Raw genomic sequence first — 15156 nt, forward strand, 5'->3', positions numbered from 1 at the left:
AAAATACAAGTGGCGACTTTATAGGGACTGCATTTCCCGATAAGCCCAGCGATTGGGAACTCAGCTCCGTGTCCGTGCGGTCGGAGCAGATGGAGTTTACTCCTGTGACCTTCCATGGACTTCCTGCTGCTCAGTTTGAGCTAATTGTGGTTGCTGAGGTAAGTTTGGAACTTGCTTTTTTTTTAAAAAAAACATCTGATCTTCACTTGGGAGTGGGAAGCCAAGTTATTCCGAGTTGAAACGTAGTGGCGTGGCGACCGTGAGTTTGGTCCTCCAAGGAAGAGGTTATCAATATTGTTAGGATTCGGACAGTTACCGCATTCTCCCCTTATTTGGTAACTTTGTGGACAGTGGTAACTGGTTAGTTGAGCGACTCCACTGGGTGGAAACAAAACTGAACTCCTAGGGCTGGGGATAGGGCCTTACACTAAAAAGATGTAGAGGTGGGACGAAGTTTGTCAAAGTGCAAAAGTTCCAGATAGGATGACGATTCTTTATTCACCTGCCCCTCTGCTGGTGGCAACAAAGTGAATTTAAAAAAGGATCACATCTTGTGAATACTGTTCTCCCAAACCAAATGAATTTATGTATTAAAAGGAGCCAGCCATTTTAGCCAGGCTCCCTTAACTTAGCAAGAGGGTGAGTTCATTTGCTGCTAAACACAACAAATTAGAATTGGGAAATTAGTCCAAAGAAGAGTTAAAAGGCAAGCAGCTCAATCTCTGGATCACTAACACACGACAAATTGCTGTGGTTACTTTGGATGATACCGGTAATGTTGATAGTTGAGTAGTTAATTTTAGGATTCTTAACTTTGCAGGCCAGCTGAAATTATTTTGTTCTGGTTTTCTTTGACTGGCTTTGCTGACTGACTTCCAGTACTCAGAGTGAGGTAGTCTTCTACCTTCAATGCAAGAGAGCCTCATGGATAGCTGTTTGACCATGACTTTGACAACGCTCTTGTATTCACAGGTAAGGTAGGGCACCCATATACCTCTGCTCATTGCCACACATCAGCAACTCAGTCCATTAGCATACACAGATGAGGATGGGATTTGACTTTTAATCCCTGGCTTTATGCACTTTTAGATTATATTAGATTAGATTACTTTACAGGCCCTTTGGCCCAACAAGTCCACACCGACCCACCGAAGCGCAAACCACCCATACCCCTACATTTACCCCTTACCTAACACTATGGACAATTTAGCATGGCCAATTCACCTGAGCCTTATGTTGGAAAAGTTTTGGAAAGGATTATGAGAGATAGGATTTATAATCATCTAGTAAGCAACACTTTGATTGCAGATAGTTAGCATGGTTTCATCAAGGGCAGGTCGTATCTGACAAACCTCATTGAGATTTTTGGGAAGGTGACCAAACATGTGGATGAGGGTAGGGCATACATGAACTTGATGTGGCATACATGGACTTCAGTAAGGCCTTTGAGAAGGTTTCACATGGTAGGCTGTTGGGGAAAATGCAGAGGCATGGAATTAAGGGTGATTTAGCAGTTTGGATTAGAAACTGGCTTTCTGAAAGAAGGCAGCAGGTGGTGGTTGATGGAAAATATTCAGCCTGGAGTCTGGTTACTAGTGATGTGCCACAAGGTTCTGTTTTGGGGCCACTGCTGATTGTTGTTTTCGTAAATGACTTAGACGCAGACATAGGTGGATGTGTTAGTAAATTTGCAGATGACACTAAAGTTGGTGGAGTAGTGGACAGTGTGGAAGAATGTTGCAGGTTGCAGGGAGACTTGGATAAACTGCAGAATTGGGCTGAGAGGTGGCAAATGGAGTTCAATGCAGCTAAATGTGAGGTGATTCACTTTGGGAAGAATAACAGGAAGGCAGAGTACTGGGTCAGTGGAAAGATTGGTAGTGTGGATGCGCAGAGGGATCTTGGAGTTCATGTACATAGATCCCTGAAAGTTGCCACCCAGGTTGATAGTGCTGCTAAGAAGGTATATGGTGTGTTAGGTTTTATTGGCAGAGGGATTGAGTTCCGGAGCTGTAATATCATGCTGCAACTATACAAAACACGAGTATAACCGTACTTGCAATATTGTGTACAGTTCTGGTTGACCTATGGCAAAATGGATGTGGAAGCATTGGAAAAGGTACAGAGGAGATTTACCAGGATGTTGCCTGGTCTGGAGGGAAGGTCTTATGAAGAAAGGATGAGAGACTTGGGTCTGATCTCAATGGAAAGAAGAAGGCTAAGAGGGGATTGATAGAGACATACAAGATGATCAGACGATGTCAGAGGCAGGTTCTTTACTCAGCGAGTGGTAAGGGCATGGAATAACCTGCCTGCCAATGGAGTTAACTCAGCAACATTATTGAGATTTAAACAATCCTTGGATAAGCACATGGATGATGATTAGATACTCTAGGGGGATGGACTTAGATTAGTTCACAAGCCGGTGCAACATTGAGGGCCAAAGGGCCTATTCTGCGCTGTATTGTTGTACGCTCTATGTAAACCTGACAGTGATTTTGTTTGAACTGAATAACGAGTGCACTGGGAGCAGATTTAGTGTCCAGTTAAGGACAGGGGGTGGGCTCTCAATCCAAGAGGCATTAGGAGGCCATCGAGGATGTGGACATACAAACAAGGAGCAGGAGTATTGCATTCAGATCCTCAAACCTGCTCCTACATTATGGCTGATTTGATTTAACCTCAAATTTGCAATGCTGTCTACTTTTCACTTGATGCCTGCCTCACAGGTAAGGGAGAGACAGGAAATCACTTTCTTGCGGTGCCCTCTCAGCAGTTTAAAAAAAAATCAGGAAGAAAGATATGCCAAGTGCCAGGCCACTATTATGCAGCTTACCTTCGCAGGTATGAGAGGGTCTCAGGCATTCTGGAGGGTTGGTCCTCTGGCCTCCTGGTGATTGCTTCCAGGTTGTCCTGTACTCCAGATTGAAAATTCCAGTCAACCTCTGATAGCTAGTATTATTTTCGAATTACATTATCTAAATTAGTGACACCTGCCTGCAGGTGAGTAATTATTCCAAACCCGGAACTGGTGTCAATTAAAATGACTTGGTAGAGTGTGTTCATGAATTGGAATGTCTACAGTTGGAGCAAAATTGCCCAATTGCTCACATTTGTTCTTGCACTTATATTGACAGGGAAATTGCACCCGTGGTGTAAACTGACTATTTTTGGATAAATTGACATTGTGGCCCTAAACATAGAGGATGATGTAAGGACAGGACAACATAAAGACCTTGGAACAGGAAGCACAATTAGATTGGATAGAGTTGTGGAATAAAAAGGGTGAATAAATGTTAGGTGGAAGAGGTTATATGTCCCCAGACCTATTGATGTGGTTAATCTCTGACACAGACCATTGGAAGACTCAGGTAACTTCATGTTTGTTCAAAGAAAGCTTGTCTTTGACAGGCTAAACAGAATTCTGTCTGAAAATTTTCCCTGCTCTGCATGGCTCTATCAAACCTCTGTCCCAATGCATACAGAAAATCATTAAGATTCATAATCCAATGATCACGTGCACACATTGTTTACATTTAATTCTTATATAATGAACAAAAATCTTTTGTCCTAGGTCTATCTCTTGTTTTGTCTATGAGAATCTTTTTATGCTCTCTATTCTGCTCTCAATTTTGATACAGGACCTAGGGTTTACAAGGTTCATCTGCAGCCATTTTTGCTGATTTGGGCACTTAAGGTGCTCCAGGTTGATGTCTGCATAAATGTGCCCTACAGTCTGACTTCCTGACATAATTTCTGATTATAAAATCTTATTTAAGTCCCATTACATTTTGAAGGAAATACTAAGAAAGAAACAATTGAACCTTGTAACAAAGTCAATGCAAGAATTTAAATCATCATTTGACTGTGCAAGTCAAGATGGCAAAGGCAGTCAGGAAGATAAATGTGTGGAATACATTTGAAGATAGTTCCCCAAAGCAATAAGTTGTAGAATGAGCAAAATAGTTCCAGATATAGAAAGAAAGAGGGTGAATTCATTGTGACTAATATGAGAATGACAATCCTGGACTTGTAGTTGGTAAGTAATCTTTTGCAACATGAAGTTCAAGGACATTGATACCATCCAGGTCAAAACAGCCCGCTTGATTGGTATCCTATTTGCAACATCAATATTCTTTTGCTGCACTGCTGACTCATGGTGGCAGCAATTGGTACTATCTACAAAGTGCACTGTGGTAACTCACCAAAGTTCCTTTGATAGCATCTTGCAAACCTGCAAACTTCACCACCCAGAAGGATAAGGATAGCAGGTGTACAGGAACATCACCATCTGAAAGTTATACTCTAAACCGTACAGTATCTCTACTTGGAATGATATTACCATTCCTTCACTGACACTTGGTTAATTTCTTCAAGCTCCCTATGTGGAGATTGTGGTGTAATGGTAATCATAGAGTATCACAGAATCCCTACAGTGTGGAAACAAGCTATTAGGCCTAACATATCCACACTGACCCTCAGAAGAGTAACCCACCCAGAGCCATTCTCCTACCCTATTATTCTACATTCCCCTGATTAATGCACCTAACATCCCTGAACACTATGGGCAATTTGGCATGGCCAATCCAGCTAACCTGCACATCTTTGGACTGTGGGAGGAAACCGGAGCACCCGGAGGAAACCCACACAGACACGGGGAAAATGTGCAACCTCCACAATGACAGTCACCCAAGGCTGGAATCAAACCAGAGTCCATGGCGCTGTGAGGCAGCAGTGCTAACCACTGAGTCACTGTGCTGCCCCAAATGTCATGGCTTGGTATCATGCCCTGTAGATATAGGCCCTAATCTCATCAAAGTACCTTGTGGAATTTAAATCCGAAAACTCAAATCTGGAATTAGAAACTAGTCTCAGTAACAGTGACCATTAAATATCAGTTTTGTAAAATCTCATCTGGTTCATCAATGTCATTTTAAGGGAAGGAAATCTGTCATTTTACATGGTTTGACACATATATGATTCAAGACTCAGGGCAACTTAGTTGACTCTGAATTGCCTTCTGGAATGGCCTAACAATAATTTCAAGAAGTAGTTATTGATTGACAACAAATACAGTCCTTACCAGTAATGCCTACATCTCATGAAAGAATAAGTTTAAAGAAAATCACTGTAGTTATACCAACACCTCATGGACTGTACCAGTTCAAGAAGGTAACTCACCACCATCTTCTCAAAAGTAATTAAGCAATGCTGGACTAATGATGCCCACATCCTGTGAAAAATAAACTAAAGAAAACTCCAATCCCAGGTAAGTACCTTGAAAGGAGTCTTGGCTGAAGGTACAGCAGTGAGGCGAAAAGTAAATACTGGGGCTGTGCAAATACCCAATTTAAAACACATATATGTTTATCTTTAACGAGGTGGTTTATCGCTGGGACAAAACATAGATTCGGGTTTAACATTAAAACATAACTATATTATACAAGAAAAATGAAGATAATAAATTAAGGAAGATGAAATAAGTGAAATATAAACCGGGATATGGATCTGACCAACAAATCAGTTTTTTATGGTGTTTGAGGGATAGATATCGGCCCACATACTGAGGATAGCTCCCACACTCTCATTTGACATAATGCCAATGTTTTACATTCCTCTGAGCAGGCTGATATGTCCTCTCTGACAGTATAATGCTTTCTCATTGCTGCACTGGAGACTCAACCCGATCTTTGTGCTCAAGTTCTCGAATGGGACATCAACCAGAATAATGTGATTCAGAGATGGTTCAGGATAACTTGGAATTGTCAAGTTTGAAAGTTGTAACTAATTGAGTGCTTTAGGGATCAATGCTGGGGCCTCAGTAGTTTATAATTGATATTAACAATTTAGACAAAGACACTGAGAATAATGCATTCATGTTTGTTCATGATACAAAACTATGTGAGCTCCTTGGATGCTGTCTGAATAGCACCACTAATCCAGAATATGTGAGAATATTAACCCTTGAGGAGGGTAAAAGAGGCTGCAAAGATATAGAAAGGTTAATTAAATGGGCAACAAGGGTGTTAGATGGAGTAGATTATGGTGATTGAAACATTTTCAATTTTGTTGATTAAAAAAAACTGCTTTAATAGTCCTAAAGGCAGAGAAAGTTGGATTTGAAAGTACTCATATCAGAAAGCAGGAAGTTAGAATAAAGATACAGCAAGACATTAGGAAGCAAATGGAGGCCTTTATGGCAAGAACATTGGAGTACAAGAATAAGGAGGTCTTGACAGGACTTTGATGGTACCATACCCAGATTACTGTTTTGGTCTTCATATCTTGGATACAGCACAATATTGTTCATTGGCTTGGTTTGGTAACTGAGATGAAAGAGTTGTCTTAAGAAAGGCTGAGTAGATATGGTATGATTTTAGAAGAATGAGCGATCATATCATTGAAACATGCAAGATTCTTGAGGAAATTGTTTTCCTCCACTTGCTCTGTTAAAACACTCCATAGTTTTGAATGTCTCCATTAAATCTTTCTTTAGCCTTCACAGCTAAAAGAAGAACAACCTTCTCCAATTCCTCTAATTAACTTGAATTTCAGGACATCTACAACTTCACAAAGCTGATCACTGGAGAATTTCATCAAGTTCTTATTAATGGTAGTCCTGAACTATGAGGAGGAAGAGATCCAGTTGTAAACCAGCATAGTTTGTGGATTGCTTGTAAAAATTGTCACCTTATTAAATGGTCCTACTTGGCCTGTTTGCATCCTTCACATATTTGACCAGACCATTTCTCCCCTCACATTTTCCACTGTTATCCTGGAACTGCTTTCAAAAGGTTCCATTCTTATCTTTGTAGTTATACCTAGAATATCTTTTCCTGTTCCAATGTTGTTACCTCTGGTCTCCCAAAAGAACTATCCTTTGCTCCCTCCTATTTTTTATCTGCAAATTGCCCCTCAATGATAGTCATTGGAAGGCACATAAATTTTCACATATACCTGCCCTGATGGGAAAATTGAAGACATTGTTTTTGAACTCCACTGTATTCTAACCTCTTCCCTAGCAATAATCTGAGATTAAACCAGTCTGTTCACAATCTCAATGCCACATTTGGTTCCAAGATAAGCTTCCAGTCTCATACTTATGAAATCACTGACACTATTCCCACTGTAGCAACTTTGTGCCCACATGGGCAGTCAGACCATGTGTGGAAGCCCCTGTGCTTGAATTTTTTTTAAAACTGATTGTAATGTCAAACCTTTGACTACGTCTTATTTCTAATTTATTCTTCAAACAATATAAAGTAATGCAACTACTTTTCTTTTTATTGTCTTTTGTATCTAGGATTTGTACCTCAGTGCTTTACCTAAGATGGTGCCATAAGACGTGACGTTGTAAAACTTTTCACTGTTCGCCTTTACTTCTGCACTTGAGTACACACTACATTAAATGATATTCTATTCTATTCCTGCTGTTGAGATCCTCATTCATGTCTTTATTAACTGAGACTTCACTTTTCCTGGTTGGTTGCTTCTTGTAATCGAGCTCATCCAAAACTTTGTTGCCCTCTTAATTCACACCAAGATCCATTCACCTAATATCCTCACCTCACCCTGATGTTCATTCCTCCCGGTCAAGCAACATATTGATATTTAAACTCTCACCCTTGCTTCCAACTCCTTACATGGCCTCAGCCTTTCTTAGCTCTGAAATTCCTTCTATTTCACAACCCACTGAGACATCTGCCCTTCTCTAATTTGGCACTCCTGAGTATCTTCAGTGTTAATTACATGTGTGACCTCACCTTCAGTTGCCTATGCCACAGCCTCTGGAAATCTCTCCCTAAATATCTTGGCTTCCTGACCACACTCTCCTCCTTTCAACCACTCCTTAAAACAAACCACTTTTACAAAAACTTTGGCCTGTTGACCTATTATCGCCTTATGTAGTTCAGTGTCATTTTTGCTTTAGAGTACTTTTTTGAAGCACCTTGACATATTTCTTTTGTTCAGGAAACACAACAGTTGTTCTTGCTCAGATAATGCATTGCAGCATTGGAATAAGGCATATCAATAATGACTTGATGAAACTGGACATTGCTATACCCAGAAACGGAGCAGTTCAGGGACGAGCACCATACTTGTGACATCATGTAGAACATTAATAATTAGACAAACTGCAGTTCAACCCAGACAAAATGTTATCAAAAGTCATTGTGCAACTTACTAGGCCAGGATTCAGACGGATGCGATCAGCAGAGGGTGGTGTGTATATGCAATGAGCTGCCAGTGAAAGTTGTGGAGGCTGAGACAAATTACAACATTTAAAAGGCATCTGGATGGGTATATGAATAGGAAGGGTTTAGAGGGGTATGGATCATGTGCTGGCAAATGCAACTAGATTAATTTAGGATATCTGGTCATCATGGATGGGTTGGACCAAAGGGTCTGTTTCCATGCAGTACATCTCTATGACTCTATGACTGTATGTTGTATCCACAGTAACCAGGGTAAATCCTATCCAGCCAATTATCTCCCCAAAATCTCAATAATCAGCGAAATGATAGATATTGTCCCTGAAGGTGTCATTAAGCAACACTCACTGAACAATAACCTGCTCACTGATGCTCAGTTTGGGTTATATCAGGACCCGAGGCTCCGGACTTTGTTACAGTTCTTGTCCTACCATGAATAGAAGTTTTGAAGTCAACATGTGAGGTGAAAGTGATTGCTTTAGATATCAAGGAAATAGCATTTAACTCAGTGTGGCATCAAAGAGCCCTCACAAAACTAATGTTGATGTGCATCAAAGGTTGTATCGGTTGCTGTCTACCAAGCACAAAAGAAGATCAGTCATCTCAATCCCAGTCAGTTTTGCAAAAGACTCATCCGCTTCATCAATGACTTCACTCCATCATAAGTTAGAAGTTGAGATGTTCCCTAATTATTATGCAGCACTATTTCTGACTTCACAGATCCTGAAGCAGGCCATGTCAAATTACAGCAAGACCTGGACAACATTCCGACTTGGGCTCATAATGGCAAGTAATATTAATGCATCACAAATGCCAGACAAAAAAATACCTGTAACAAAATAACACCATATGTCCTTGACATTCGATAGTGTCACTGAATCCCTTACTGTCAACATCCTGGAGTTTCAACACTGAACACTGAACGTGGGTGGCACAGTGGTTAGCACTGCTGCCTCACAGCGCCAGAGACCCGGGTTCAATTCCCGCCTCAGGCGACTGACTGTGTGGAGTTTGCACATTCTCCCTGTGTCTGTGTAGGTTTCCTCCGGGTGCTCTGGTTTCCACCCACAGCCCAAAGATGTGCAGGTCAGGTGAATTGGCCATACTAAATTGCCTGTAGTGTTAGGTGGAGGAGTAAATGTAGGGGTATGGTTGGGTGGCAGGTCGGTGTGGACTTGTTGGGTCGAAGGGCCTGTTTCCACACTGTAAGTAATCTCTAAACAATAAATGAACTGGACCACCCAAATAAATACTGTGACTAAAGCAGCAGGTCAAAGGCTAGGAATTCTGTGCTTAGTTACATAACTTTTGACTTAATAGTGCCTCTTCAACACTAACAAGATAAAAGTTGATTGATTTATTGTTGCCACATGTCCTGAGATACAGTGAAAAATGTTGTTTGTGTGCTATATGGGAAGATTGTACCCTACAAAGTGCATCAGGGTAGCAGAGCATAGTCCTGCAGCTGCAGAGAAGATGCAGAGAGAGAGATTAGAATTAACATTAAAGAGGTCTGTTCAAAAGTCTGTTAACAGTGAAGAAGAAGCTGTTCTTGAATCTATTCATGTGTATTCAAACTTCTTTTCTTCTGCCTGATGGAAGAGGATATAACTGGGGTAGAAGGGGTCTTTGATTGTGTTGGTTGCTTTCCCTCGGCCATGGGGGGTGTAGTTGGGAGTCAATGAATGGAAGGCTGGTTAGTTTGTGTGATGGACTGGTCTGTATTCACGACTCTCTGTAGTTTCTGATGTTCTCGGGAATAGTACTTTCCATACCATGTTGTGATGCATCCAGATAGGATGCTTTCTATGGTGCATCAAAATCAGTAAGAGTCCTTGTAGACATGCTGAATTTCCTGAGGAAGTAGAGACATTGTTGTGCTTTCTGGACCATTGTGTCAATATGGGTAAACCAGAACAGATTGTTCATGATCATTATTCCCAGGGACATGCCACACACTCCGTTTCCTGAAATCAATGACCAGCTCCTTCATTTTGCTAGCATTAATGGAGAGATAGTTGTATTTACGCCATGCCACTAAGCACTCATTCTCTTTCTTGTATTCTGTCTTGTCATTATTTGAAATCTGTCCTACAATGGTGGTGTCATCAGCAAACTTGTAAATGGAGTTGAGGTGGAATTTGGTCACACAGTTGTGCGTGTACCAGAAGTATAGTAAGGGGCTGAGTACGCGGTCTTGCAGGAGATGGTGCTGAGGATTATGGTGAAGGAGGTGTTGTCGCCTCTTCTTTCTGATTGCAAGCTATGGGTGAGGAAGTCGAGGATCCAGTTACAGCTGAGACCTACACTCGAAGTTTAGAGATAATTTTGTTTGGAATTATACTGTTGAAGGCGGAACTGTAATCAATAAGTAGAAACCTGGTGTAGGTATTCTTGTTATCCAGATGTTCCAGGGGGGATGGTGTCTGCTGTGAACCTGTTGCACCGGTAGGTGAATTACAAAGGATCAAAGCAATTTGGGAGGCTGGAGTTGAAGTGAGTCATGACTAACCTCTCGAAGCACCTCATAATTATGGAGGTCAGAGCCACTGGTGGAGGCACACTGAATAACTTTTCTTTCACACTGGGATGATGGTGCTCTACTTCAAGCAGATGAGGACTTTAGATTATAGTAAGAACAGGTTAAAGATGTCTGCAAATACTCCCACCAGCTAGTCCGTGCAGGAACTGAGTGCATGCTTTGGACTCCATCTGGGCTAGTGACTTTCCTTGAATTCACTCTCAAGAAGGCTGATCTAATGTTTGCAGCAGTGAACATGGGTACAGATGCATCTGAAGCTGTTGGAATAGGTGACATTATCTCACTGACCTTCTGTTCAAAGCGAGTGTAGAATGCTTTGAGCTCATTGGGATGGGATGTATTAGCCTGTGTTCCTGTTCCATTTTGCTTGTAGCTTTTTATGTTGTGTAGGACTGTTTTAAAAAATTCTCAAGGTCAGGTTCGTAGGAGAGTAGTCTGACACAGAACAAACGACCAAGAGGCGAGTCTGCTAGAATATGGGCATTTTATTCCCCGCAGCGTCACCACAACCAACGGGTCTGGCTTATACTCACTCTACATGTTACCGGAACTGGGAGCCGTCAGTTCTCGTAGAGCGGTTGCCAACAACCCACGCTCGGCGGTTAAACGTAACCCCGGAGCAGACTCCCCGAACTGGAGACTTTTCCAGCTGATATACTCTTTTCCAGATATAAACATTCATGTGAACAGCAGAGCAAGGCTAAAAAACACATTCCATTCTGGTTACATACAGATAAGAAGATTCACACGGGGAGGTGTGTAATAAGATTCACACGGGACTAAGCAACACCTCCATTCCGGTTAGATTCACACATGTATTGGGACATAATTTTTAACCGTTTCACCACATTCCACTGCTTGGCCCAATACATGTGTTACATTATGATTCACACATGTATTGGGACATAATTTTACACCACATTCCACTGCTTGGCCCAATACATGTGTTACATTATGCTTAATTCAGTTCAATTCGTTTCAGTTAATTTCAGTTCAGTCAATTCAGTGTAGTTCAATTCAGCTCAGTTCAGGTCTGTTCAGTTCAATTCAATTGTGTTCAATTCAGTTCCGTCCATTTCAATTCAATTTAGCTCAGTTCCATTTTGTTCCGTTCAATTTGATTCACTTCAGTTCCACTCAGTTCAGTTCAGTTCAATCCCATTCAATTCTGTTAACTCCGCTTCAGCTTTTTAGACATGCCTACATCCTCCGCTGTACCCCAGGCAAGGGGTTCTTCGGCAGGACTGGGATCCTCTCTCAAACAAACTGCCACGTACATGCCCACATCCATGCCATCCCGGGACGGTCGGGACCTCCACAGTTTGTTCTTCTGGTTTCTTAGTCTTTTTCCAAAACATTGTTCTGTATCAAAATCTCTCCTCAATTGCGATTGACCCTGCTCGACTACGCCAAATGTTTTAAAAAATTCTCAAGGTCAGGTTCGTAGGAGAGTAGTCTGACACAGAACAAACGACCAAGAGGCGAGTCTGCTAGAATATGGGCATTTTATTCCCCGCAGCGTCACCACAACCAACGGGTCTGGCTTATACTCACTCTACATGTTACCGGAACTGGGAGCCGTCAGTTCTCGTAGAGCGGTTGCCAACATCCCACGCTCGGCGGTTAAACGTAACCCCGGAGCAGACTCACCGAACTGGAGACTTTTCCAGCTGATATACTCTTTTCCAGATATAAACATTCATGTGAACAGCAGAGCAAGGCTAAAAAACACATTCCATTCTGGTTACATACAGATAAGAAGATTCACACGGGGAGGTGTGTAATAAGATTCACACGGGACTAAGCAACACCTCCATTCCGGTTAGATTCACACATGTATTGGGACATAATTTTTAACCGTTTCACCACATTCCACTGCTTGGCCCAATACATGTGTTACATTATGATTCACACATGTATTGGGACATAATTTTACACCACAAGGACTTGCCACAAATGATGTGTGTGGTGTGGCTGGTCTGGGCCTCTGTCTTAGTTTGGTGTTGCTCCTTAATGTCTCTGATAGCCTTATGAAGATCATATCTGGTTTTCCTATATAGATCAGGGTTACAAAAGATCAGTTTGGATGTTAGTCATTTGTGGGCTTGTCAATTACAGTCTAATCCACTTGAAGCTGCTGAGCTGAAAACATTTTCCTCCTGACTCGCAATGTAGAGAAGATGCCATTAGGAGTCTATGTGGATGTTTAATTCATATGGATGGCATTGTAGCACAGTGGCTAGCACTGCTGTGTCCCAGTGCCAGGGACCTGGGTTTGATTCCGGCCTTAGGTGACTGCCTGTGTGAGATTTGCATGCTCTCTACATGTATGCTTGGGTTTCCATTGGGTGCTGCAGTTTCTTCTCACAGCCGAAGGTTATGCAGGTTAGATGGATTGGCCTTCATACTCTGACCAGATTGAAGGGTGCTGTCCAATTCAAGAGAAATCACTGGTGATGGTTTAACCAGAGGATCACCATTCCTCAGATGAGTGGAGAGTTTGAAAAGGAGATTTCTTCTTGGCATCCTCAGCCAGTACAGGAATTGGTGTCACTCTGCATCACAAATCAGCCATACAGTCCACTGCGCTAACTGACCCTCAATTTAAGACCTTCAAGGTCCTAAGAGTCCTGTGCTGCTATACAATGTTTTCTCACTACCTTCTTGGCATTTATTCAAATGTTGTGTTCTATTTTAATTAATTTCTTCTAATTTAATTTTCACGGCAATGATTATAATGAGATTAGCCAGGTGGACCTCATAGAATATGAGTTCCCTCATTGGGACTGTTCATCTGGTCCAATCAGAGAGCCCTGGCTGACAGATAAAAGCAGGAGTGTCAGACATCCTGTTCACTCTGGGAGCTGGCTCTGAAGGAACTGGACCAGTGTCAAGGACTTCCCACATGTCAATAAAGAGAGACTTGGTGACAGGAAACTGGTCTCTCTGAAGTTATTTCATTCACCTTAATAAGAGCATAAGGAATAAATAATTAATTTCTTCATTTTACATATTGTCTCCATTCTGTGCTATTTTTAACGTTCACTGTACATGCAATCTAATTATTGCAAACTTTGTTTAAACAAGCTTTTAGTCTGTAAAAATAAGGATTTGAAACCGTAAAACTGACTTATGTGTTGCGAAGTTTAAGGTTTGAGCCTTAGCCATCGTTATGGAAAATTAAGAAATTTTAGATTTACTGTGAAATTTGGAAGAGAATGCCTTTCTAAAATTGAATGCTGCGCTGAGCTTTGTAAACAATACTTTGATGAGGTTTGCAGCCAGCTTGTCTCTGTTTGAATTTTGTAAACATTTAACTCAACCTTGTGACAGTCGAACTCAGTGAAAGCTGTTATGTCCTAGACCAGGGAATGAGAGCATAACAACTTGAGTTTTCCCAGTCTTTGCCCTTGAGAGCATGATAAGAAACAGTATAAGGCAAGTATTTGAACAATGACCAGGTACCCCTTACATTGAGGCATCTAGCTGAATGTACTGGGCCAATTCTACAGAATTTAATTAAAGCTCCTTTCTTTGCTCTTGCTAACAGTTGAGTCAAGTCGATTTAATTTCCACAACACCGTTTCTCGGTTAAGTACAAGTTTGGTAACAGTATGTAATGCTGTTACCAAATTTGTAATAGTGGACATTTGCTTTCCTTAATAGTAGTGATGCAATTGTAAATCCATTGTTTGCAAAGAAAAAGTTTTGATACACATACTGAGTAGCAGAAATGTTTCCCTTGGTACCCATATGAGATGTTGGAATTGTCTGTGTACCAGGTGCACCAATTTAAACTGCTGTTGACTACACACGTGAATCTCTCAACAGATCCTCTCAAGTGCCTACTCAAACACTGGGTTAACAGAATGAATGAAATCTTTTGGGGACTGCAAAAGAATGCCCAATGTGAATACATAACATTCTGATTTTATTGAGAGAATTTTGTGAGCACCCGAGACACATCATGTTTCATCTGTCTTTCCTTAATTATAGTTAAACTGCATGGCACTCGGTACTCACCAAGTATCAGATCGCTGTCTGTATAATTAATAAAAGCAACACCTATATATTGAAAGTTATAGTTAGAATTCATTCCATCAAAGTTTAAGTACATACATTAGTTTTGACATTTCTGTAAAGAACATCAAGTTCTTTTTATTATTGCTGGGAGTATCCTGTAAATTATAGTATTATTGCTAATTTACTGTCAGTTGGGTTGTTTTACTTCAGTGGTAGTGTGTGCTTCTGTTTACGGTCATAACCTTGAAGAGTCTACTTACTAATAAACAAAAGTTTAACTTAAACCAAACCAGCAATTATTAGGGACTAGATAATTCCTTTACTAATGAAGGGGGCTGTCCTACCACTCCTTCTCCCACCTCCCCCCTTCCACACATC

General features: G+C 41.2%; 1 long non-coding RNA gene across 2 annotated transcripts in view; it reads left to right on the plus strand.

The window, feature by feature from the left end:
* Positions 1 to 15156, plus strand: part of LOC122556518 (uncharacterized) — a 188930-nt gene that overhangs the window by 502 nt on the left and 173272 nt on the right. Inside the window, exon 1 of one of the 2 annotated variants that reach the window (XR_015759710.1) lies at positions 23 to 158. The exons of the other annotated variant lie outside the window; for it this stretch is intronic. This is a non-coding gene — a long non-coding RNA (uncharacterized LOC122556518). Of the gene's footprint in view, positions 1 to 22; positions 159 to 15156 lie in introns of those variants that run through there. 2 annotated transcript variants of the gene reach the window in all.

Source organism: Chiloscyllium plagiosum, unplaced genomic scaffold (assembly GCF_037043375.1).
Source record: "Chiloscyllium plagiosum isolate Xiang-an unplaced genomic scaffold, Cpla_swu_hap1 HiC_scaffold_16, whole genome shotgun sequence".
Classification (NCBI taxonomy): domain Eukaryota; kingdom Metazoa; phylum Chordata; class Chondrichthyes; order Orectolobiformes; family Hemiscylliidae; genus Chiloscyllium; species Chiloscyllium plagiosum.